Source organism: Pinus tabuliformis, chromosome X, assembly GCF_031772625.1.
Source record: "Pinus tabuliformis cultivar Carrire ecotype Pingquan chromosome X, CPIR1, whole genome shotgun sequence".
NCBI classification, from domain to species: Eukaryota; Viridiplantae; Streptophyta; class Pinopsida; order Pinales; family Pinaceae; genus Pinus; species Pinus tabuliformis.
In genome coordinates this window covers 785,086,191-785,112,257 of record NC_142308.1, presented here as the reverse complement: position 1 = coordinate 785,112,257, position 26,067 = coordinate 785,086,191, and the positions used below count along the sequence as shown (strand labels likewise).

General features: G+C 35.6%; 1 protein-coding gene across 3 annotated transcripts in view; it reads left to right on the top strand.

Annotated features, from left to right (window-relative positions):
- Nucleotides 1-8,896: 8,896 nt before the first annotated feature.
- Nucleotides 8,897-26,067, top strand: part of LOC149142190 (Protein phosphatase 2C family protein) — a 210,947-nt gene continuing 193,776 nt past the window's right edge. The window contains exons 1-2 of one of the 3 annotated variants that reach the window (XM_089452876.1): nt 8,897-9,454; nt 13,374-13,422. The gene's annotated coding sequence lies outside the window, so the exon portion shown is untranslated. Of the gene's footprint in view, nt 9,455-13,357; nt 13,423-26,067 lie in introns of those variants that run through there. The other 2 variants (XM_089452878.1, XM_089452877.1) reach the window with 2 other exon arrangements.

Here is a 26,067-nt window from a genome sequence, read left to right as displayed (position 1 = left end):
ATTCATCAAACCTTGAAATGTAGAAGGTGCATTGGTAAGGCCAAAAGGCATGACCAAAAATTCATAATGACCCTCATGAGTTCTAAATGCTGTTTACAGATTGTCTTCAGTCTTCATTCTGATTTGATGATATCCTAAACGTAGACCCAATTTGGTGAAGTAAATTGATCCATGCAATTCATCCAATAATTCATCAATGACAGGAATGTGAAATTTATCTTTAATAGTGAGCTTGTTGAGCTCCCTATAATCTTGACACATGCGCCATGATCCATCCTTCTTGTGCACCAATACTACTGGAGCAGAGAAAGAACTTTTACTAGGTTGAATTATACCAGCTTCTAGCATTTCTGTAACCATACGTTCAATTTCACTCTTTTGGGCATAGGGATATCTGTATGACCTGATGTTTGGGGGAACACTTCCTGGAATCAAATGAATAACATGATCATGATCACAAATAGGTGGGAGGCCTTTGGGAGTCTCAAATATATTGGAATGATTGTCCAAGAATTTTTGAAGATCTGGAGAAATAGATGATTTCGATGTGGGAACCTCTAGCGAACATAATTGTGTAATTACGCCTCGTTGTTCCTTCTTTAGAAGCTTTGTCATACCGTTAGAGCTGATTATATTTCTTGGTTTCCCTGCAATACCCCTTAATTCAACTTCCTTTCCTTCCGCACAAAATTTCATGAAAAGTTCTTGAAAATGAAAAGCTATTGTACCCAAGGATTGTAGCCATTGGACTCCTAGTACAACATCAACACCACCCAGTGGAATGGAAAGCATTGGGATATTCAATACATATTCTCCCATGGATAGCTTGATATTATGGCACTTTCCAGAGCAATTTATGGTTCCTCCACTTGCAACCATCACTTGACACTCTAGTGCTGGATATAGGAAGTAATTGAATTCCTTGGCTATCTTACAATGAATAAAATTATGGGTACTTCCCGAATCAATCAACACTATTACATTTTTCTTCTTGATATGTCCTTCTATCTTGATAATTTGAGGAGTGGTAATTCCAGCCAATGCATTACAATATATGGTCGGATTCATTTCTTCTTTCTCTAGGGATTGTTCCTGGTGTATATCCTCTTATTTTGACATTTCTTGTTCCTTTTCTTCCTCCTCTTCACAATCTATGTAGAATAATTTTTTCTCAGTACACTTATGACCTTAAGTGTATTTGTTATCACAACTGTAATAAAGCCCTTTTGCTCTTTTTTCTTCCAATTGTTGTGGTGTCAACCTTGTACGTTGTGGAAGGCTAGGGGCAACAACACTTCCATCTTTATAGTTGTGAGTGGTAGGTTTCCTGGTTTCCATAATTTTGCTTTCCATTTTTCTTGCTAGCCTGAATGCCTTCTCTAATGAATCAAGTTCCCAAAGGTGAACTTCGTATTGGATGTTATCCTTTAAAGTCCCTATGAACACATCAATCCTATGCTCCTTTGGAATATCTTTTACCCTTATGTTTAATTTTTGGAAGTACTCAATGTGCCCCATCATTGAACCCTTTTGTTTGAGATTTATCAATTGGCTAAAAAAGGTGTTGCTTTTTGTATCCTCATAATGTGCTATCATTTCTTCCGTAAAAATTGCCCAAGTGACAATTTGTTTACGAGAGCAAAGCCAACGATACCATACAAACTGATTTGGTTCCAAATATAAAGTTGTAATACGTACCTTTTGTGTGTTTTTCACATTATGGAGATCGAAAAATTGCTCCATTTGTAGTATCCATGTTTTGGGATCATTGCCATCAAACTTCCTCATATCAATCTTTGGAACATGGTGGATCTTCAATCTAATGTTATAGTCTATGAAATCATGATTAACATTTATTTTTCTCTCATCATGATTTTCCTTTACTACCTTTTCTCCGTTCTAAACATTTCCTGTAGCAACTTTGTCAAATCTGTCTTCAAATCGTCCATTTTGCCTTCCATCTTAGCTTGCACACCATCCATCTTAGCTTCCACGACATTCATCTTAACTTCCATGCCTTTATTTAAACCATCCATTTTTTCTTCCACGCCTTTCCTTAAACCATCCATCTTAGCTTCTGTTACTTTTTGTGAGAGTGAATTTTGTTGCACTTGGTCTCGTAATTTTGATATATCATGTTGCATTTATTCCTCTTCTTCATGATTCATGATAGATCTTATAGGTTGCTTACTAGGTGTTTCCATTTTCTTTCTTTGGGGAATCAATTAATGCTAATAATGCTTCACTATGCCCTTTGAATTCCTTCAAACTAAATTTTCAAACCAATCTTATGCAAAATTTAAAAAAAACGCTACACACCTTTTTTCACTTTGTAAGAGCTCGATATTGAATCTGTTGTATCTCTATAATTGCGGATCTCCAAGATCTGAAATTGCGTCTTGCAGTAGCCCTATGAGTCCTCTTTCTAACCCTGCAAGTCTGATCAATATTAGATTCTCCAAGGGAGAGTTATGCCAAATCTCCCACAGTGACTTGATTATAGACTAGTTCAGTAGAGCGAACTTGTACGAAGTGTCACATGTCACTGTTTCAACCTTAGTACCTAAAACTTATATACAAAAAACTACAGCCCATCCTCGTTCTGAAACTTCTTACGAAATTTCATTCTGATGCTAAAAAAAAAAGTTATGACGATTTTCCCCAGTTCACCTGTTTGAGATATAATTCAAGATCCTGTAAAAACCCTAAATTCCTTGGATCATATCTCTGAAAGTATAGTGAGAAAAGATCTAAAATTCGAACTTGATGTTCAAAGCGATTTTGTCTCAAATGGGTTTATTTTTTAGCGTCTAAAACGTCGCAATTTTTTTTTATAGCGAAAATGCCAACATGACCTGTTTGGAGTAGCGAAACCCTAGAATCCAAAGCTCTGATACCAAATGTTATGAAACCAACTCACAAAATAGAAGAAAATATCGATGAACGCCTTCAAAATCAACCTCTTCGAGGGGGCAACCTCCTTTACATTGCACAAATGAACAATTCTTGGATGATACAAATGATTAAACCTCCTTTCTATATATAGGAGTCTAAGGGGTCATAATATAATCAAAGCTGACATAACAATAATAACATAAGGGCACAACAATAATAATAGTGGGTTTCTACGGGGCACACTAATAACAATATGGGGACAATAGGGGCACAATAATAACAATAAGGGCTACAATGACGATATTAATGGGGGAATCACTAGTATTATAGGGACCTAACACACTTGGTCTTGTAATTTTGATATATCATGTTGCATTTCTTCCTCTTCTTCATGAGTCATGCTAGAACTTTCAGGTTGCTTATTAGGTGTTTCCACTTTCTTTCTTCAGGGCATCAATTAATGATAGTTATGCTTCACTATGTCCTTTGAATTCCTTCAAAATATTTTTTCAAACCAAATTTATGCAAAATTTTAAAAGACTACACACCTTTTTTGGCTTTGTAGGAGATCGATATTGAATATGTTGTATCTCTTTAATTTTAGATCTACAAGGTTTTTAATTTCTTCTTGTGGTAGCCCTCTGAGTCCTCGTTCCAACCCCACAATTCTGATCACGATTGGATTCTCAAAGAAAGGTTTATTCCAAATCCCATGATGACCTAATTATAGATTGGTTCAGTAGAGCGAACTTGTACGAAGTTCCACATGTCACTATTTTGACCTTCAAACTTGAAATCGATACACAAAAAACTGCAGTCCGCCCCCTTTCTATACCTTTTTACGAAATTTCAATTTGATTCTCAGAGAGAAAGTTATGACGATTTTCCCCAGGTCACCTGTTTGAGATATAATTCAGGAGCCTGCAAAAACAGTAACTTCCTTAGATCATATCTCCAAAATATAGAGAGACAATATCTGAAATTTGGACCCGAGGTTCATCAAGATTTCAGCTCAAATGGGTTTTTATTTTAGCTTCTAAAACGTTGTAGAAGAAAAATTATAGCGAAAATTCCACGATGACTTGTTTGAAACAGTGGAACCCTAGAATCCAAAGCTCTGATACCAATTGTTATGCAACCAACTCACAAAATATAAGAAAATATAGAGCAACGACTTCAAAATCAACCTCTTCAAGGGGGAAACCTCCTTTACATTACATAAATGATAATTATTTGATGATACAAATGACAAGACCTCCTTTGTATATATAGGAGTCTAAAGGGTCACAATATAGTCAAAGCTGACATAACAATAATAATGTAAGGGCACAACAATAACAATAGTGGGCTTCTATGGGGCACGATAATAACAATATGGGGACAACATGGGCACAACAATAACAATAAGGGGTTACAATGACAATAATAATAAGGGAATACATTAGTATTATAGGAACCTAACAATATGCCCTCAACCAAATGACGTAATTATGACGTAATTCTGGTTCTTTTATAAGATGGAATTCCAAATTAATGCATCACCCTGTCATTCAACATGCTTTTCTTTTTGTTAAACGAGTTGTCTTTAGTGAGACTTTTTGGAAGCTTTTCCAGTGGGTTTTTCCAGTCTAATTTCTCTAAAATCTAGCACGAATTTATTGAAATCACAAGCTTGATGGGTAATCCCTATACAATCGAAGTGCCCTAGGGGTTTTTCAGGGTGTTGAATCCATATATTTAGTCGAACAACCAGTTTAAATAAAACAAATCAAGATTTCACCTCAATTTTTTCTGCCGGATTCTGGCACCGGAAAGTCCAAAAAGTTGCACTAAAGACAACTCATTTGTTAAATGGAAAGTAAGCGCTTACCCGAAGGAAGTATTAAAATCCAAGTTGTCTTTAGTGCGACTTTTTGGAAGCTTTCCCGGTGGGTTTTTCCGGTCTAATTTCACTAAAATCCGGAAGGAATTTATTGAAATCACAAGTTTGATGGGTAACTGCTGCACAATCCAAGTGCCCTAGGGGTTTTTCAGGGTGCTGAATCCATATATACAGTAAAAGAACTAGTTTAAATAACACAAATCAAGATTTCAGCTCAAATTATTCCACTGGATTCTAGCACCGGAAAGTCCAAAAAGTCGCACTAAGGAGAACTCCATTAAAATCTAAATCCTTTTTTTTAATATATGCCGGTTTGATGTTTAATATAATATTATTATTAAATTTTAAATATTTTAAATAATGTTTTTTTAGTTATATAAATATATTTAATTAATGTTTAGTATAATATAATATTTTATTAAATTTTAAATATTTAAATAGTGAATAAATAAAAATATTATTGTGTTGAGAGGCGTCTTTAGTCCAATATGGAAGAGATGTTATAATGTCTTATTGTGTTATGTTATTTGAACATTTTGACTTGATGAATTACATAAAAATAAAATAAAAAATAAAAATAAATAAAATAAAATAAAATAAAATAAATAAATAAAATAAAATAAAATAAATAAATAAAATAAATAATTATAATTATTAATTAAAATATTTTAACTCAATTAAATTAAAGAAAACAAATAAAAGAAATAAAAATAACAAAATATAATTAATAATTATAATTGTAATGATTAATAATTAGTCCTAAGGGTTAGTTCAATTGGTCGCGTTCTCATCACTAAAGCACTTCACTAATGGGAGGTCACGAGGTCAATTCTCTTTGATGCCCTTGGGGTTAGGCTTTGTTAATAAGCCAATGAAATTTGATCCCTTATGGTAGATTTGCCTATATATTCTCTTGATTTTTTATTATTAATAATTATTAATAACTATATTAGCTTAGATCCATCTTAACACCAGATCTACCAAGCGCTAAGAGAGATCAAATCTTTCAAGCTACAAACCTTTCCTCAAGTTTTGCACTCAAAAAAGAGGTTTGCACTTTGAGAAAATTGATCCCTCTCATTGCTTGATAGATCCATAGTTAAGATGGATCTAGAGTGAGAATATAAATGATTTTTATGCTTATTAAACAAATAAATTCCCTTATGGTAGATTTGCCTAGATATTTTCTTGATTTATTATTATTATTAATTATTAATAATTATACTAGCTTAGATCTATATTAACACGAGATGTACCAAGCGCTAAGAGAGATCAAATCTCTCAAGCTGCAAACCTTTCTTTAAGTTTTACATTGAAAAAGAATTTTGCACTTTGATAAAATTGATCCCTCTTGATGCGTGATAGATCCATAGTTAAGATGGATCTAAAGTGACGATAGAAACGATTTTTATGCTTATTAAATAAATAAATTCTACCCTATGAAAACATCTTTTTAACAACTATATATATATATATATATATATATATATATATATATATATATAAATAAATAATTAATTTTTATTTGGTTTAAGTTCTACAATATTATGAATGAATAAAATGATACGGGTTAACAATATGATTGGAGTAAATTAAATCCTTTTTTTAATTATTAATTATTTATTATTTTATTTATTGAATTTATTATTTTTTTTTCAAAATTTATGTTTTACAAAAATATACTAATTTATAATATGGATGTGAACAAATTAATTAATTTTCATCCATCATTTTTCTCATAATTAAAAATAATTATTAATTTCATTTTTAATAATTCAATTCCATTTTATTAGAAATTTGATTTTTTAAGACTTCAAATTAATTTAAGTGTCTTTTCTATAAAGTTTACAATGTTTGGTGACTCCATTGTATGGAGACATTTTATTATACTAAAAGAAGTGACAAGTGTATTCTATAATTTCATATAAGGGAGATGTCCAATGTGTAATATGGATGTTCTATATGTGTCTCCCCACCTTGGTTCAATTCTTGTTAAGAACATGTGACTTGTTATGGTTTTGTGAGAAAGATATGCATCCTCGATAACAGAGATACCCCAGGGTGAGATTCAAAATATATTAGTCCTAAGTTGAGTCATGAGTTTCTTGTTAATTGTGTCTTGTGAGTTATTACACTTAACCTATGGTTTATGGTAGCAATCAACTAGAGTTGAACTTGGTGCTTGCCCAAGTAATCCTAACCTCCCAAAAAATATTAATCCTTATATATGAATTACATTCATTTGCTATATAAAAAAGATAAAATAAAGATTTCCTAATTTAAATGGAATTTATAAAATGATTATTTTATTTTCTAATACAAAATATAAAAACAAACCTTACTATCTATCTTGCATGTCATGTTTTATATGTAAATTAATTTAAATACTCTTCATAAATGATAGTTATAAGGTAAATATTTTATATTTAGGTGTTTTTCTTAAATAACACCATTCTTAATAAAAACTACTAATTTTGTTATTGAAATATATTTTTAAATATATAAATAAATTTAAACCATGGAAAATCCTCCAAACACTTAATTTATGCAACTCACATTTCCTATTTTAATAATTTTTAATTAACAAAAAGTAAAAATAATAAAATAATAAACCATAATGAAATATATTTAAAATAATAAAATAATTAAAATAATAATTACAAACATTACACCATCAAAATATATTTATATTTAAATCTGTAAATAATAATAATCATCAACTTAACCCATAATAAATATGAACCTCCCTTTAGAAAGCCTACCAGGTTTGGACTTCTCACCCAAATATATTTAAATAATAATAATAATCATAAACTTAACCCATAATAAATATGAACCTCTCCTTTAGAAAGTCTACCAGGTTTGAACTTTTCACACAAATGATTTTATAAGCATCAGAGAAATCTATGCATCAATCGTGATGCCATCATGTATAGTGAAATGTATATAAAGTTATTCCTTGTGGCAATGAAATGAATGTGCCTTTTATTCTCATTCAATCTATTATAACTAACAATAAAATATTTTTGAAAAAAAAGACTGACTTAGACTAAACTTTATTGTTTATTTTACTCTAAGATATAATTTATTATTGAAACAATAATTGAATTTATGAAGAGAGTCTCGAGGCACACGTGTAAACGTTTTCAAAATATCTTACTCTAAATAAAACTATCTTCTTTTCAAATTTATTTGCTTTACCAAGTCCTATGAAAAATAACATTTATCTTCTTATTAAAAAATATTTTGTATAATAATAACTAAATAATTGTGCAACTTGTAAGTCCAAAGGCAAAAGACGTGGAACATTCAACATGTAAAGGCCCAGCCTGGCCCTACTACTACTATTATTATTATTATTGACAACCAATATACATTAATGTATGACACGATCCATGGGTTCATAACATTCAAATGTTAAGGTACGAAACATTTAATGGGAGACAAGGAAAGGATTTATAATAAATAGAATTTATAGTAGTAAATACATACATAAATGGATGGACCTAGGTAAACCCAAATCCATAGATTTATAGCAGATGCAAAATGGACGAGTGCATTACTCATGAAATGGATTTATTAATTAGTTAGCTAATAATTTAATATCATATTTTATTTTTCATTCATTAAGAGAGATATTTTATTGTAAAAATATATACGCAATTTCATTAAAAACAATATACTGGTATATACGCAATTTAATAAAAACATTTTTATTACGTTTGTATATTAAATGTTGACGTTAATTTTAGAAATGTGGAGCCGTAAGCAGCAGCATTGAAAATGTGTTGAGTGATTGATGGGGCAATGAAGAAGTGAGAAACGAAGTTATAGCTAAGAGCCCACTTTTACTTTTACTTTTACTTTTACTTGTATGGGAGGGATTTTGAAGTTGGAGTAAAGTAGGTAGGTAGCATATGATTTGGACGTAACAGTTTTGAGGCAGAGGGTTTGGGAGGGATTTTGAAGAAGCTGGAGTAAAGTAGGTAGGTAGCATATGATTTGGACGTAACAGTTTTGAGTGAGAGGGAGGGAGGGAGGGGGGAAAGGATAAGAAGGGTACGTATGAAGTCATCGGCGGCAATTGAGTGTGAGGTGGGGCAGGGGGATTAGAGTGAGCATTTTGTATGCAAGTTTGTAGCGTCTGGGAATCATGTCCCTTTCAATGTTGTATTCATGACATGACACATTGGGCATATTTACTCAGATAGAGGCTGCGTTTTTTATTTCTTCGGACTTTGGGAAAGTGGCCGAGATTGTAATGGTCGAGTCGCCACAAAAATATCCGGGCAATTGTTTTATATAGGCAAACACAACTTAGTCCCACCCACCTCCTCCTCATGACATGACTTTTGACATAGATGGGCTAGCTATTGGGCTTGCACATCCATCTCCGCTCCGCTCTGTGATTTCGTCTATTGGGTCTCTGGATTAATTATCTTTTTCTGTGCAACTATCTTTCCTCACCCGACTAGCTATATGCCCAACAGTGAATTTGATCTACAGAATCTGGAGTCAATAATTTGGTATAAATACAAGTCAATGTTGAGGCAGGCTGTTACGAACGCAAATGGTTGGAGTTGGATTCATATGTTCGCAAGTGCAGAGGAACACGTCTCGATCCCAATTTCCTTTGCCATTGCCATTGCCATTGCCTGCCTGTGCACTCATGACAAGGTATGCCCTTTGTTGATTCTCATGACAACAGATATCATGTGAATAGCAGTTTTGCATGTGAAGAGAATTTTATGTGATATGCGAATGCGCCAACACCTTCCATTTGAGATGCACCGCTAGCCATGTGAGTGGTTGAGTTCCTACAGCTTTGTGCGCGCGCGTTTGAATTGAAGATATCAATTGCGTGTTCTCATCTGGGGCTTTTAAGAGATCTATACTGTTATTGTTGTTGAGAAGTAATTTGGGATAACCATCTGCTTGAGTAGAAATGAACCGAGTCTTGCTAATGCTGCCTATCTTTTGGGATTAATATATTTCTTCTTGATTGCCTGCCGCATGCCTGCTTATGGTGTCTTTGTTTTGATTTCTTGAAGTGGGGGTCTGTTTTGGATGGGCATTTCCATGATGATTGCAAGCATATCAAACTTGTTTCTATCAATTGATTATTAACATCTTCGAAGAATTAAGCATGAGATCACATCTTACTTCATTTATGAGAATATGGAAATAACGTGCTATTAGTCTTCGTACTTTCTATGTGCAATAAACTCTGACCTTAGCTTTAGAAGTTCTGCAGTTGAAGAATTCATTATTAGTTAGTGCAATGGTGAATTAAGCAGCCAAGATGAATGATCCTTTGTGCATTCATCAGGCAGGCTTGCCTCTCTTCAAACTTGAAGTTGAAAGCTACTGTGATATTTCACCATCATAGGGCTACCTATATATTGCGAATGAACCAATTATAAAAGAAATCATTTTGTTCAGATAATTGGAAGAACTGACTCAGATGTGTGCTTATTGAGCTTCAATCAAGTTATTAGGACATCAAGAATTGTCATTCGTTGTAGGCTTCAGAGTTCAGACAGAGCACATCTCTTTGGATTTTTTGATTAGCGGAAATGCACTGACAAAAAGCTGTTCTTTCCATGTAAATGCTTCTGGTATTGTCATCAAAATTTCCTATTTGGACGCAATAACTCTGTGACCTGAAACTTTCTGTTCCAGGCAAATTAGACATTCTAAATTGGGCAATTATCTGCCGCAAGTCCTATTTATTCTATTCTTTCTTTTTTCAAGCCTACATATATATGAAGAAATATATTAGCGGGCTTGGGCTTTTCATAAACTTTGGTGACTTTTCTTTCTACTTTGGTTGTTTTTACTTCTTGTTTTAGTTTTATATTTTCCTTTATCTCTGATTTTTACTCCCTTTCCTGTTTTGATCATTAAATGCACATAATCATTGTGTTGCATTCAAATCTGTTGGATTTTCTCCATGGGTGTGTTTCATCCTTCCCTATTTATTATGCCTATAATAATTTATAAACAATCAGGGTTAAGAATAATCTTCTCAATAGTTTTTCTTCCATGCCTTTGGTTGAAAGTCTACCTGTTTGAATCATTAACGTATTTGATCATTTTTTTATTGGTACAGAAATGTTGTTCTTAACCCAATCATACTTCCTGTAGTTTTGAAATTCACCTATTTCTGGCACATGCTAGATCCAGGGGAAAAACGTTGTAAGTGAAATCTGTAAGTTTGGATTAGTTCACTTTAAAACCACAAAACATTCCATCAGAAATTTATCATTCCCAACATGTGTATAATTATGATCTGTTCAAATCCCGTATTCACAGGATGCTACCATGGATGATAAGACATGGAAGATATTTTTTGGGTCAATATGTGCAGTTTCTAGCTATTTTGGGGCTAATTCTGTTGAACTTTGTGTTCATAGTAACCTCTTTTCTAAGGTGCCTTTTGATTGCATTACTCCCTGAAACCAACTGAGAAGTATCCATGGCTGAACTTACTCGTGGAAAGCATTTGCTATTGATGCCACAGTAAAAACATCTGCATGCCTGAAAATTATTGACCTTTATCTTTAGCCAAAAGGACACCTGTGATGATGTGATCCCAAGAGGGAATGTTTTATTGTTCATTTATTTTATGAAATGAAAATATCTGAGGATCAATTCATCAAAAACTGCCTAACTCAACGTTCATGGACTGCTGATGCAAATCAAAGTCGCAATGGGTTTTTGCGTTTTGGAAAAAGGCAGGGTCGTTCTGTATTTTTTTAGAGTCAATATTTTGCCTGTGTGGACAATGGGAGAAGCAAACCCCTGATACACAAAAGACTCATAGAGAATTTTACTGTCTTGCTTCTAGCATGGTGAATAGTTGATTTCGTCCATCTATCGTGGTTTCCTCTTTAGCGTGCTATCAAGTACCATAGATTGATAGAAGGTAACATGTTGTCAGGAAGGAAATGCCAGGACTCAAGGTACTAGATTAAATATAAAAATTAATTAAATGAAATGTTCAAATATATTAGCATAAGTTTAGGTGTATTTTTAGTAGTAACTGGCGATATAAGAAGATGGTTTTGTATCTATGTTGCTGCTTATTTTTTCATCTTTTTCAACTTTTGTAGTTTTGTAATTCATGTGCTTCCAGATTTTTTATGTGCTTTTGCCTGTTCTGTCAAAATGACAACTTTTTACCATGCATTTGGACTGGTATGCAAATGTACAATATGTATTATGAACAGGAGTGAGAAAAAGCCTTCTGAACTCTTTTCTTCTAGTAATTAGAACATTCATATCATTGTTATGTTAGGTGAGACATTAAGTTTCTATTTGCATTTTGTGCCCTGGAAATGCATTTTGTAAAGAAACTTTCTGATCTGTAGGGTTGTTTCTATGGTATTTCCAGAAGCTATATTTTTTTTACTGGCATTTTCTGCTAGCTATTTTTGGTCTAATTTTTTCTATCACACTAATTTGTATGCTTTTATAGCTCTTATTGAAGGATAAATGTTTAATTAGTCATTCATTAACTAAATCATCATCTATTTATCTAGCATGTCTCTTCAAAATTCACATGGTGCCATTATATACATTTAATTAGTCATTTATCAACTAATTATCTAGTTATTTGGCATGTCCATTCAAAATTTACAGGGTGCCATTAGAAACATTAAAAAGAAGTGGTGTAGCAAGTACTTCTTCTAGAGTAGCTAGGCCATAAGAGTTACTGTAAATGCAACATCTAGGTTGATTTTCACCTTTCTCTCCTTGGAGGTCTCCTCGTAAAGATAAGTTTTGGATTCTTAGGACATTTCTTTTGTCTTTCACCCACTTTCCAATCATATGCAATTTCGAGCCCTTATGGAGCCATTTTTGTCAAAGATACTCATCCGAAACTCTTGCAGAATGCCTTGAAGCCAGAATTTGCAGTTTCATAATGTTTGATGTCTATTAAATTTTTATTTAAATGCAATAATTATTTACCTCATTTTGTGTTCTCTCCAGAAGAGTATATTAAGAGCACTGGTATCTATTTCAAGCAAGCTGTGAAATAAAGTAAAAAAATGATACGTCCTCTGTGTGGTAGGACTCACATATTGGTCAATACTCGCTCCTTTTTGGCCAAACTTGGCAATATATTACTAAGTTTTGCTCAGTTTCCTCTGTTTCTGATTTTTCCAAGTATATCATCCCTGATTGTTGTGTTTATGATCCCTAAATTTTTAATAATCCAGTTATTGCTGAATTTTTCTGTGTCCCCAATTTGACTCTCCATTTTGGGTTTCCTGAGCTGTTGCGGAGTCTGAATCATGTGATCAAATAAATAAATTTTGTATTTGCAACCAGGATAGCCCAGAAAGTCACAAAGGAAGGCCTTGGATTCTAGTGACAGTGAAGCATGATTTCAAGTAGGAAATATGATGCTCATCACAACCTAACAACTATAATGATATGAATAAAATTGCATTGCTAGCTATCTGTATTTATTTTTGAATTTTCCGTTCATGTGAAATAGCCTATGTTTTCTTTATTTTTCTTGCAAGTAACTGTTTATCTTGATATTTTCCTATTATATGCTCCTTTTTACAGTGTAATATTTTTACAGGCTGTCTACCTGATATTTATTTCTGTTGGTCCAATGGAACAAAAATAAGGTTCTTTTCATTTTCCCATCTTGTTAAAATGTTACTGTTTTCAATATTTGCAGCTTTTGCTGTTATAAAATTTTCTACAAATTTCCAATTTTCAAATATCTGTATAAACTTTTTTATCTGTCTATCATAGAAGTTTTCTATTATAAGGTTAACTGTATATCATAAAATTTTCATTATATGCTAAAATTTGATGAACACAGTAAACTGGCCATTGAGGGTTCACCTTGTGATGTTATCAATATGACATGTTAAAAAAGAATTAAATTAAGGTTGAATTTGTGATTATGTAATAATGATATGGATTAAGTGGCAGGTGTGCAAGAGCAGTTACAGTAATAGAAACTGTATGACAGATTATATCATTATACCAACGTAGTAGGTGCTTAAGTTTCTTACTAAATGTCCATGAGAACAAGGACATCTTTGGCTATGTCTGTCTTGGAGTTACCCTGGCTAAACCTGTAATATTCTCACTACCAAGTTTGAGATATTTGTCTGTAAATATACTCGCCTCAAGTTGCTGGTAATTTTTCCTTTCATCGAAGAAAGCTACAGTATAGCTTCTGCTTTGTAAACTTTATGCAACTTTTTAGAACTGCTCAGTTAGAGTCAAATCAGGGTATTAAAATCCATTACTGTGAAGCTTGAAGATTCCAGTCTTGTCACTGAAGGAACCTCAGGAAGTAATGGTCAATTGGAATGGATATTCTTGCTGTTTTTTTTTGTCTCTACTGCAGGCCAAAACAAAAATATGTTAAGGCCTATAAATTTTGGTGCCATGATAAGTGCATATTGCAAAAATTCACATCTCTCTGACGTTGGAAATGGACATCATATCTGGTCAAGGCAGTACTTATATGACAGGCATTCCATCCATAATATGAACCTTGTTGGAGATGGAATTCCCTCCGGCAAATATCATTGAATCTAAATCAGCATAGATTAGAAGAGCACCATCAAATTTGTTTTTAAATATCTAGCCTTAGTATTGCTACATTTATTGTCACTAGTGGTAGCAAAGCTAGTAAGCTATTCGGAGAAACTTATTCATCAACTATCTACAGGTGTGGAATACTGTTACCTTGCTGTAGTCCTCATGACTGGAGCAAAATCAGGGCCAATCCTCATGATTTTCTGCAAGAGACAAGGTTTCCATTTAAAAGGAAAATATTGTGAAGCATTAGTGTTTCTCTTACTCTAACCAAAAACATGCATGCAAATTTTTTTAACATTTCTCTATGGGCTTTCAAATGGACAATGCTTTTTGGACTGGCGCTCCTAGATTATTATTTTTGCTTACATCTGGTTCAAAACATTTACACAATCTCCTTATTGCTCCTGTCATTGCTTTGTGATTCCATGATCAAATCCTGAAAACATTACTGGAAGGCTAGTTTACTACTTTTGGTGGTGTTTTTCCAGAACAACAACTATAATCATTTTACTAAGATCATAAAAGCTACATCTCAACAATTCCTGAACTTCTGAAAGAAACCCAGTAACTGATTAGGGTAGATCTAAGCATTGCTATCCGACTGCGTAACTGTTAATTTCTGTACAATCAATGCATTCAATAATCTTCCGAGTTTTCTGAGAAATCCATTTCATTCTAGAGTCACTAATAATTTTAAATGCAAACAAATTTGGACACGAACCATTTAGATAATTTTACAAACTCTATGCAAAGGAGGAGAATGGAACTTGTTAATTTATCATGTGTCATGGTCCCTACTTAATATAATATTGAGCCTTCTGAATGGTGTTGTTTTTCTTCTGCCTTCCATCTACCAATCACTTGCTCTCTTGACTGCTTTCACTATCTAACTGTTTATCAATTTGTGCTCCTTGGACAAATTTAACCATCCTTCTTTTCATCCACTGCTATCATTTGGCCTCCATTCTGTTCTGCCCATTAGCATTTCTTCTTTATATCAGTTGTGTTCTCACAATTTTCAAAGGTATCATCTGCTCTGTTTTTCACTATTTACTCTACAGTTATGATTTTCTTCTGACATATTTTTGTTATACTTTATTCTCCCTTACGCTTATCTGTTCATTCGCTCTTCAGCCTAACCTGATTTTTGTTCCATAAGCTTCCTGTGCCCTTCATCATTTTGTTTGAAAAATATGTCTTATATTAAAAGTTAAATATTTACGAAGCTGAAAACAAAAGCAGAAGGGTGTATACAGTGAAGTCTTATATCCTCTTCCTCAGCACTGCTAAAGCAGAAATAAAGTCAGGATAAGCTAGGGCATCTAAATCTTTGGCATCTTCAATCAAAAGGTAACCTTTGGCAGAAACTTGCACACATACCTGTTCCTGCCAACAGGGACAAAAGAAATGGACTGAACTGACCTCATCAGGAAAAACATACTTGCAGTGTAGCTTCCCAGTGATAAACAATGCAATCTTAAATCCCTGTGAAGGGATAAAGTACTATGGATTGGATGTTGCCAAACAATTCTGCTCACCAATGGAGCTGTCCCTGAAAAGAACTGAGTGCCGATTCTGAACAAAGTTCCAGCAACTTCTAGTGAACTTGTGGTCCTATAAGATGCGATTCATTGTCTCTTGTTGACTGCAAACTAGATAAAGACCATTCCAGCATCCCACCTTTAGACAAGAGGGCTTTAGATGACAAAACCTGGTAGGCAACAGGCCAAGCAAAAAACCAAAGTTTATAATTGAGGCCAAGCGACCAAACATTGTGCAGATAGCGAGTCCATTGATCCTCCGAAGCAGAGGAGATCCATTTGGCATTCAATACAGGAGACAAAGGATGCTTTTGGTACAAGAAAGATTATATCTTTTTAGTGTCATACTGCTGAATAGTGTCATACTGCCGAATCCGCTTCCTAAATTTCCATCCCCAACCCACATGCAGAGGTCCCTGCATATGGGCATTCAACTTGTGCCATTGTTATTGGAACCGAACCGGTGATTGAACCAGAAAACCCTCTGAACTGGGAGCCGGTCAGAACTGGTAAAAAACGAGACCAAAAAATTGATCGATGAAAAACACATCAAATATTCAAACTCTAAAGAAAAACACACACACACACATACATACATATATATATATATATATATTTATGTGCATCCATATGATTCCAAACCATTTATGCACGAATAAGCAAAATTTCTCATTTATATAGCATGTAAGGGTGCACATAGCCAAAATAGGATTGAGTCCAATCCATCTATGAACCAAAAATACGTCAACAAACAGGCTCTAGATGGCCTCTAGCGTAAAAAAAAATCATGCTACAACAAATACCTACCTATCATCAAAATCATTGCCTATATTGGGATCTTTGTCATCAATATCACCCTCTAAGCATTAAAATAAAATAGAAAAAATGTAGCATGTCAGGTCAAGATTTTGTTTGAGTGATGGGTACATTTTTGTTAGGGCCAAGATAGAGGAGTTCGACAACCAATGCCACTAACATCAAAGTACATAGAGGTATTGGTGCCCTTGATTAAATACTAGTTCCATACCCTCGTACATGACAAAATCCAATGGAAACGTTGCAATCCCCTCAATCCAAAAAAAACCGTTTAGTTTGCTGGATTTTGAGTGAGATCTAAAATTCTACTTTCTCTATATGGTCGAAACCACTCTCAAACATCCCGAGTCATTTCATGGTAATGTTAAAAATTTAAGTAAAATGATGCTTTCTCGTCCTTGTACTTTAAGAATTTAACATTATCATGAATTGCACAACAATACTAGGGCCATAGGCTTGAATATTAGGCCGCACTACTAAAAAATTCTTGTTTTTAAAAAAAATCGCATTTGAAACATCTTTGGTCAAATTGTATGGAACTAGCCGGATCGGTACAAAACCATCTGGTTCAATGAAAAAAGGTCAGTTCGATACTGAACTGGCCATTTCTTGTTCCAAACCTCAAACCGGTCAAACTAGCTGGTTTCAATAACGCTGGCTTTTACAACTATTTAGAAAGAATCAACCCAGTGATATCTTTGATAGCTAGCTTGTCAGAGGACATCAAGGTCTTTTTACAAACTAGCAATCTTTAGTCCATTCAATAATCCCAAAGAACCCTAAAAAAAACTATCTTTCATGCTCATCGTGCATGCCTAAAAGCTCAGTTAGCAATACACTGACCTTGATGAATCCACGCCTTCCACATTCTCCTACAGATGAAGGATCCAAAATTGAAAATTCTTGAAGACATACACAAAAGAGAGGATATCACTTATCCCAAAAGTACCTCAAACCAATAATGTTGAGCAGATTCGAATCAAGATGTAATAGGGTCTGCCATAGAGCGGAACCTTTAAGGCATCCTAAGTTGTAATGTCAATAAGTCCCAAACCTCCCTCTTTTTTAGGCACAATACACACCTCTCAAGAAACCATATGTAGTCCTCACTGTCATGTCCCCATTTTTATTTTTCTTCATAGTACAGCCAGGGTGGATTTCCAGGGCAGGGGATGGCCAGGTCAGTGGAGCAGGTTTATGTCACCAGGGGTCGCGATGGAGTTTTGAGGAGTTTTTATGGGATTTGATGGCATTCACTTGGCATACTCCATCATCCGCACGGTTTTCCTTTCGTTCCGTTGCATTCCAACAACTTTAAAAAATCAACGTTATTATTGGGCATAACTTAATTAATTATGCTCGAGGTGGCATTCCGGGGAGATTAATTGATGGAACACTTTTGTGTAATAGCTCATTGGAACGGAAACGAGAAGATCTATAGGATGTGATGCTGAGAAGAGACTTCCAGTGGCCAAAGAGAGTATGGTGGGTGATTTGCCATTTTCCTTAGTTAAAAATGACTTTAATTAGTTATTTATTTAAGGAAAAATAACTGATTAGAGAAAAAGGGCCAAAAGTGACATAAGTGAAATAAAATAAAATTAAAAGGTCACTTGATAAGGTCAACGGATGAACTTCTAGAATAATAATAAAATAATAAAATAAGATGCTTCTAGAGGCTTGGGGATCTATCCATGAGATCCTATATAAGAGGAGGAGAAGGTCATTTGGAAACATCTTGGATCTTGGATTTGGTATTGTTTTTTGTATGAGAGGTTGAGAACTTGGTTCTCTACTCCAGCGGTAGCCCTAGGACGGAAACCCTAGGGTGATTCAGTGAGAGTGGGCGAGCACCCATCTTTTCCCTTGGTGAATCCATTCAGGGTTCACAGGTTGCAGTTATTTGACTTCCTGTTTCAATTTGGAGGCTAGTTTCAATATTATTATCTTGGAGGGTCGTTTCCAGCTATTGTATTGGACTATTTATATATTCTATATAATAAAGATGAATTTTGTTGCTGCATTTCTCATTGTTCTTCACGTTGTGATTTTTAATGAGATTTTTATGCAATTGATGGATTTATGGTTTGGGTTTTACATGGAAATCTTCTGTTAAGTAGATGATAATTTAATGTGAAAGGTTTGTTCCAATTTTTTTTTCATTTGGGACATTGCAGTGGTATCAGAGCATCGAACTTGGCTCAGCTTATGGGTTTAGGTTTTCAGTTTTAAGTATTCGAGGGTTTATTTTGGAAGTGGCAAAGTCATCCTTTGTTGCAGAATTTTTATTTTCGTGTCAAGATATTTGTTGCCAGTGATTTTGCAGTGAATTTGAAGGATTGAAGAGTTGGAGCATTGTGATATTAATTTATCTTATTTGGAGCAGTGTGTAGAGTTGGGCAGACTAAGAAACTCACACTAAATTGGGGCTTTTATAGATCAGCTAGAATTTGCCCAATATTTTTCTGGGTTTTTCTGGGTTTTGTGAGAGGAGCCCTTGGTTGAAATTTCAGAATTTTTTGGGCAATATTTGAGCTGGAAATAAACATTCCTTCAACAATGCGTTTTATTAGTGAATTGGGTAATTCACACCACTTTGTGAGGTTGATCTTGGCTTGGATTTAAGCCAAACCATTATGGGTTTTCATGCGTTTGGTGTGAGTAACCTCAGGTTAAATTTTCAGAATTTTTGGAGTAGTATGGAGGGCAAAAAAACCAGTTCATTTTCAGCAACAACAACATAATTTCTGGGCAGTGCGAATTAATTATTTGGGTTATTTTGTTGGGCCTTTGCAACAACAGTAAGGGGAGCTTGAAATTTTAAAATTTATTGGCTCATGGATGAGTCACTGAGGCAGCTCGCAGCCCTTAGCGCTGACCCTCTTGTTAGAAGAAATTTGATAAGGAGAATTTTTGGAGGGTTCAGATCTGGAAAAGATGAGGAGCCAAAGAAAGAGCAGTCTCCAGAACCCCCAAAGAAGAGCATAAATCAAATGAGAAGAGAGCGGATATGTTTTACATGTCAGGGAGCATGGACACTGGATCACAAATGTAAAATTAGAGGGGACAGAGACGCAGACGAGATTGCTAAAATTGAAGTAGAGCTGGCAAGGAACTCAAGCCAATTGATTATGAAGAAGATTGAAGGGTCCTTAATTAGACAAGAGTCTATTATAGATGAGCCCATTGGTTCTCATATAGCATCATATGAAGTTGTTGATAGCAGGCCAAATTTATATTCGAGTGTGTATGGTGAGGAGTCAGTGGACACTATGGGAGACATTCAGGATGATGGGTCACCAGTGATGATTCAGCAGGAGCAGCATATTGTGGAGCATGAGTAAGCTCAAGAGGATGATATGCAGAGTATGCATGATGAGCCTTTTGGGGAGAGGCAGTTGGAGGTTCATGTTGAGCCCATGATGGAGGAGGATGAGCAACCATCTTTGGGGCTAGCCATTGAAGAGGAGCAGATAGATGTGTAGACAGCTAACAGGGTGGCAGTATTTGTAGACACATGTCTTCAGGAAGTGCTGGAGTATGACAAGATATTTTGGTAGGAGATGGTGGACTAGATGAGTGTGGAGTTTTGTATTAGTCGAGGGAGATGGCGGTGCATCCATCTTTGGGTCTACCCATTGATGAGGTGCAAATCGATGTAGTGGCAGTGAGCTGAGCTGCAAGATTTTTAGGCAGCAACCCTCTCCAGGAGTACATAGACAGGGCTTGCAGCGCAGTTTGGCCACTTTTTCCCATTACAAGGAGAGAGGCAAGATTTCTTGGACATGTTTTGATTGTCCAAGTAAAGCATTAGGAGTTGAGCATGGACCAGTATCAGCATAGCAGACGTATTCCTTGCATAGGAGTCCATGCATTGGATTGGCGAGAGATCATGAGATGTTAACCTACTGATGGAGTATCATTTTTAGTCAGAGGAATTGTATTACATGAGCCCTTAGAGGTGAGGAGTATTACGTGCTCCAGTTGGTAGCAGGATGTAGGCTGGCCACTCATCAGTATCTCAGCACAACATCAAGATGATGAGATTGACCTTGGTTTATGCCAAGAGTTGGATTGGAGAGAGGCGATGAGTTGGTACGTGGTGGATGGAGCAACATTCATGGTTGGAGTTATAGCATAGCAGGAGCCTTGGAGCCTTTGGGATCCAAGAGGATTTGTTGATGACAGGTTCAGTTAGAGATTAGTCTAGGATCTGGGCATTGAGGGGTCCATTCATGATGGGTTGACATAGGAGCAGAGCATCACCCACCGGTTCGTATGGGATACGAGCATTGGGTCTTAGTTGCGTCAGGCTACCATATTGGTCCATAGATTTGGATTGCTTGAGGACAAGCAATCTTGGGGCGGGAGGACTGTCATGTCCCCATTTTTATTCTTCTTCATAGTACAACCAGGGTGGATTTCCAGGGCAGGGGATGGCCAGGTCAATGGAGTAGGGGTATGTCATCAGGGGTCTCGATGGAGTTTTGAGGAGTTTTTATGGGATTTGATGGCATTCGCTTGGCATACTCCATCATTTGCATAGTTTGCCGTTCGTTCCATCGCATTCCGACAACTTTCAAAAGTCAATGTTGTTATTGGGCATAACTAAATTAATTATGCTCGAGGTGGCATTCTGGGGAGATTAATTGATGGAACACCTTAGTGTAATAGCTTGTTGGAATTGGAACGAGAAGATCTATAGGATGTGATGCTGAGAAGAGACTTCTAGTGGCCAAAGAGAGTATGGTGGGCAATTTGCCATTTTCCTTATTTAAAAATGACTTCAATTAGTTATTTACTTAAGGAAAAATAACTAATTAGAGAAAAAGGGTCAAAAGTGACTTAAGTGAAATAAAATAAAATTAAAAGGTCACTTGATAAAGTCAACGGAGGAGCTTCTAGAATAATAATAAAATAATAAAATAAGATGCTTCTAGAGGCTTGGGGATCTATCCATGAGATCTATAAAAGAGGAGGAGAAAGTCATTTGGAAACATCTTGGATCTTGGATTTGGTATTGTTTCTTGTATGAGAGGTTGAGAACTCGGTTCTCTACTCCAGCAGTAGCCCAAGGACGGAGACCCTCAGGTGATTCAGTGAGAGTGGGCAAGCACCCATCTCTCCCCTTAGTGAATCCATTCAGGATTCACAGGTTGCAGTTATTTGATTTCCTGTTTCAGTTTGGAGGCCAGTTTCAGTATTTTTATCTTGAAGGGTCGTTTCCAGTTATTGTATTGGCATATATATATATATATATAATTCTGGATTTTGTTGCTGCATTTCCCATTGTTCTTCACATTGTGATTTTTAATGAGATTTTTATGCAATTTATGGATTTATGGTTTGCGTTTTACATGGAAATCTTCTATTAAGTAGATGATAATTTAATTTGAAAGGTTTGTTCCATTTTTTTTTCATTTGGGACATTACACTCACTGACCACCATACTTGGACCACAAAAAAACCTGAGGACCTTCTCTAATTTCTTGAATTGGGCCTTGCTCGAAAGACAATAAAATGCATAGTAAATGAGGCTTGTAGAACTTGTGAAACCACTGTTAATTTGCCTACAAAAGGGAAGATCCTTATACTGCCATATAAGAAGTTTTGCTTAAACCCTTTGAAGTTACCAATCCCACATATCCATTATTGAAAGACTAGTGCCAAACAAATCCCTAAGTATCGAACATTCACCCCAGGCTTAAGCCAATTCCAAAGACAGGTAGTCCAAGTTGGGCAATCATCATAAACCACCAACCAATAGTCAATTTTCCACTCAATAACCTCTACCCTAGAATTGTTACAAAAGTCATCCAAGTAACTCCTCGTAGCCTCCATTGGTATTTGATCCAATTGAATTAAGAGAAGAGAATCATTAACAAAATGATTATTAACCATTTGAAATCCATCTAATAGAGAAGTACCCTAAATTCTTCCATGCATCTAAGCCAATTCTAGTGTATATCCTAGGGCTTTGGTACCAATACATATAATTAAGGGAAAGACCCTATTTTGATCGAATGATGTAGTTGAATCAATTAAGGTGTTGTTCACAAAAACAAAGGTTGAGGCATTGGAGAAAAGTGTATTCACCATGGCAACATAGTTGGAATCAAATCCAAGGCACCAAAGAATCTCCATAATAAAGGACCAGTCAACCTTACCGCATATCAAAGTCAATTTTAAGGAAAAAAAAGTTTGGGCTAGTCTTTCTAGCCCATTCCATAGCCATCCATGCAAAAAATATTGTGTGAAGGATGAACCTACCTTGGACAAACCTCGTCTATTCTTGTGGAACAATATGTGGCACAATTATTCACATTTGGAGAGTAAGGTCCTTCACCAAAATTTTGTAGGAGATGCTAAGAAGAGTAATGGGCCTTTGTCATTGAATAGTGTCTCGAGATGCATTCCTTGGTATGTGCTTGATAACCCATTCATTGAGAAAGGTGGTGGGTTTGTTGGAGGAGGTCTCATTGGCCATGCAACAAAGGTACCCCATCAATAGTGTCCCATAATAATGGGCCTTTATCTCTGAATAGTGTCTTGTTATGCATTCTTCTAAATCAACTTGATAACCCCTTGATTGAGAGAGCTTGTCAAATTGCTGGAAGAGAAGGTCTCATTGGCCGTGTCGCAAAGGTCCCCATTATCAGGATCCCACATTGCTTTGAAAATTCACATGATAACATAGTGATGTGGGGTGGCTTCCCATTCTCATAGAGGTAAGGGCCTCAAGATCCAATGGATGCCTGTTTGCCACACTCTTTCTCAGGGATCATTTTGTAGCATGCTTGCCTAGCCTCGGTAACTGCATGAGAAAGTAGATATGGATAGAAATGCATTGAAATTGTGACCCTATTACCCACCAAAATGGGTAACCCCACAGGAGGAAACTTTTCTCCTTCATTTGACAACCATCCAGATAGCTAGCCAACCAATAGCCCTTGACAACCACCATTTGATTATGATATGCCACGTCCTTTGCCATCTACATCAACCATATGCCTCTCCCTATTTGGCATTACCACTTGGATGATGGTAGGCTACTATCCAAAAGGTACTTTGATCATTTTGCAGTCGGGTACTTATACTTTTGTTTTTTGGGCATTTAGTATGTATAAAGGGGCGCTTTGGAAGATTGATTGATATTGACTGTAAATTTGTTCTCACCTTAGTAGGGGGGTTAATCTTTAGCCCTAATCAAGTGGGACCTTCCTTAAGGCCTTATGGTTATAGGAGGGGCATTACTTGGAAAACTCGAATTGATATTGTGTGTTCATTATACCCTATACCATACTTGACACTTTCCATCCCACATTACAAGCCCCATATAACACATCCATTCTTCGGGTCTAACTTGTCGTTGGTTCATTGGGATTTGGCACCCATATATCCACACTCCTTAAGTAGGGTTGGAAAACATTGTCTTGGAGGTTGACATAGCTAAAAGAATGAAGAAGCATATCATGGCCACAATAAAGAAAAATAAGAAAACCAAAATGCAAAAGATGGCCAGGACATAAGTTAGCACATGGGCAAAATCCTAGCATGAGCTCTACCCTCCTCATTAGCCATCACTTGGTTCCAGAGCATATGATGCTCCTTTACATAAAAAAGAAACCCTTGCATGTCCCAACCTTGATGAGCGATGAACTGTATCATATTAAGGGGTAATATAAATGCTACATCATAAAGAGCAAGCTCTAACTCTTGAGCTATGCATTGTAATAAGTGTTATTGGAACCAAACCGGTTTCGAAAAAATTGGCCGATCGACCAGTTTGGAGGCAAAACCGGTCCGAACCAGCCCTCCGAATAAGAAATTACTAGTTTGGTACCGAACCGATCCATACCGGTTCCGCTAGCACGTGGGTACCACTGCCGCGCGGCTAGGCAGTGAAAAAAAGGCTTTTTTGTTTTTTTTAATAGTTTTTCCTAATTTCTAAACCTAATCTAGCCCCCCCTAAAGCTATTTAAATACCCCACCCCCACCCCCTCTATTCTCCTCACACTATTTATTCGAGTCTCTTGCATTTCTTGAGCTAAGTTCGGTGAGGAGAATTTGGAGAGTTTTTTTGCAGGGTTGTTTTGAGGGAGTTTTTTTACAAATTTGAAGCGCTGATTGGAGTCTTGGAGAGCTGTTGGGTTGGAAGATTTTTGGGTTTTCTTTAGTGGTTTTTTCGGTTGGTGGAATATTTTTTTCATTAATTTTTTAATTTTGTTGGGGCTCTACATAGCTGATTTTCTCCAAAATATTTAGAGGGTAAATCAAGGAAATTTCTGCCATTTTTTCTTCTATTTTTCTCTAAAAATCAACTATTTTTTTCTCATAAAAATTGAAAACCCTAGTGTTTTTATGCAGAGTTGTAGGGGCTGGTCTAAAGCTGATTTGATCATCTATTTGCTGTAGTTGTAGCTTGTATCATTGTAGGATGTAGTATAATACTATGATCTAGCATGCTATTTTGGACTATAAAGGCATTTTAGAGCCTCCTTGATGTTTGTAACATTTTTGGTTCAACGATGTTTTGTACTAAGTGCTATTTTGGTTATATGCACTATTACTTGTTATATAAATGAGAACTTTTGCATGTTTGTGTATAAATGGTTTGGATTCATATGGATGTACATGAATATATCTGTTTTTTCTTTAAAGTATGAATATTTTATGTGTTTTGGGTAAACTGTTTTTTTTTTTTTTTTTTTTGGTTGATTCCAACCAGTTCTCGGTCCACAAGATTTTTTGGTTTGATGACCGGTTCGGTTCCAATAACATTGATTGTAATACAATCATTATCAAGAAGAAGAGGAAAATGCACACTAGAGGGGTGGAAAAAGCAAGCTGAGTAGGGTAACTCATGCCTCCACGATTGCTCCCTCTACATTCGCACACTTAGGATGTGGACTCCCCATTAGCTAGTCCCCTTGACCATGGCATTTGGACATGAAGCCTTTTCCCCTTATCATATATTTACACTAACACCTATTGATTGATGGGTTGGCCTTGGAACTGTCAATTCCCCTTAAGGGTTGGAAGTACCTAATAGGGTTGACCATTAGCCACTTCTATCAAGGTAGGGAACACCTTTATGGGACTTGGTCTAGTTAGATATCGGAAGGTGATCCTTGTTTGAAGTATTAATACACCCTTATCATTCAAGTTTGGTTCACTTAGATGCATATATGATCTTAGTCTCTAATGGATGGTTGCTTTCACTTGAGTTCATGTTGTTTTTGTTAGGTGGTCCACAACAACCTAGGCCTTGAGGGCACCCACTCCTCATAGGTACCCAAGCCTCTTCATAGAGATAGACGACTTAGTAAATGCAATGTTGAGAGAGTTGGGCCT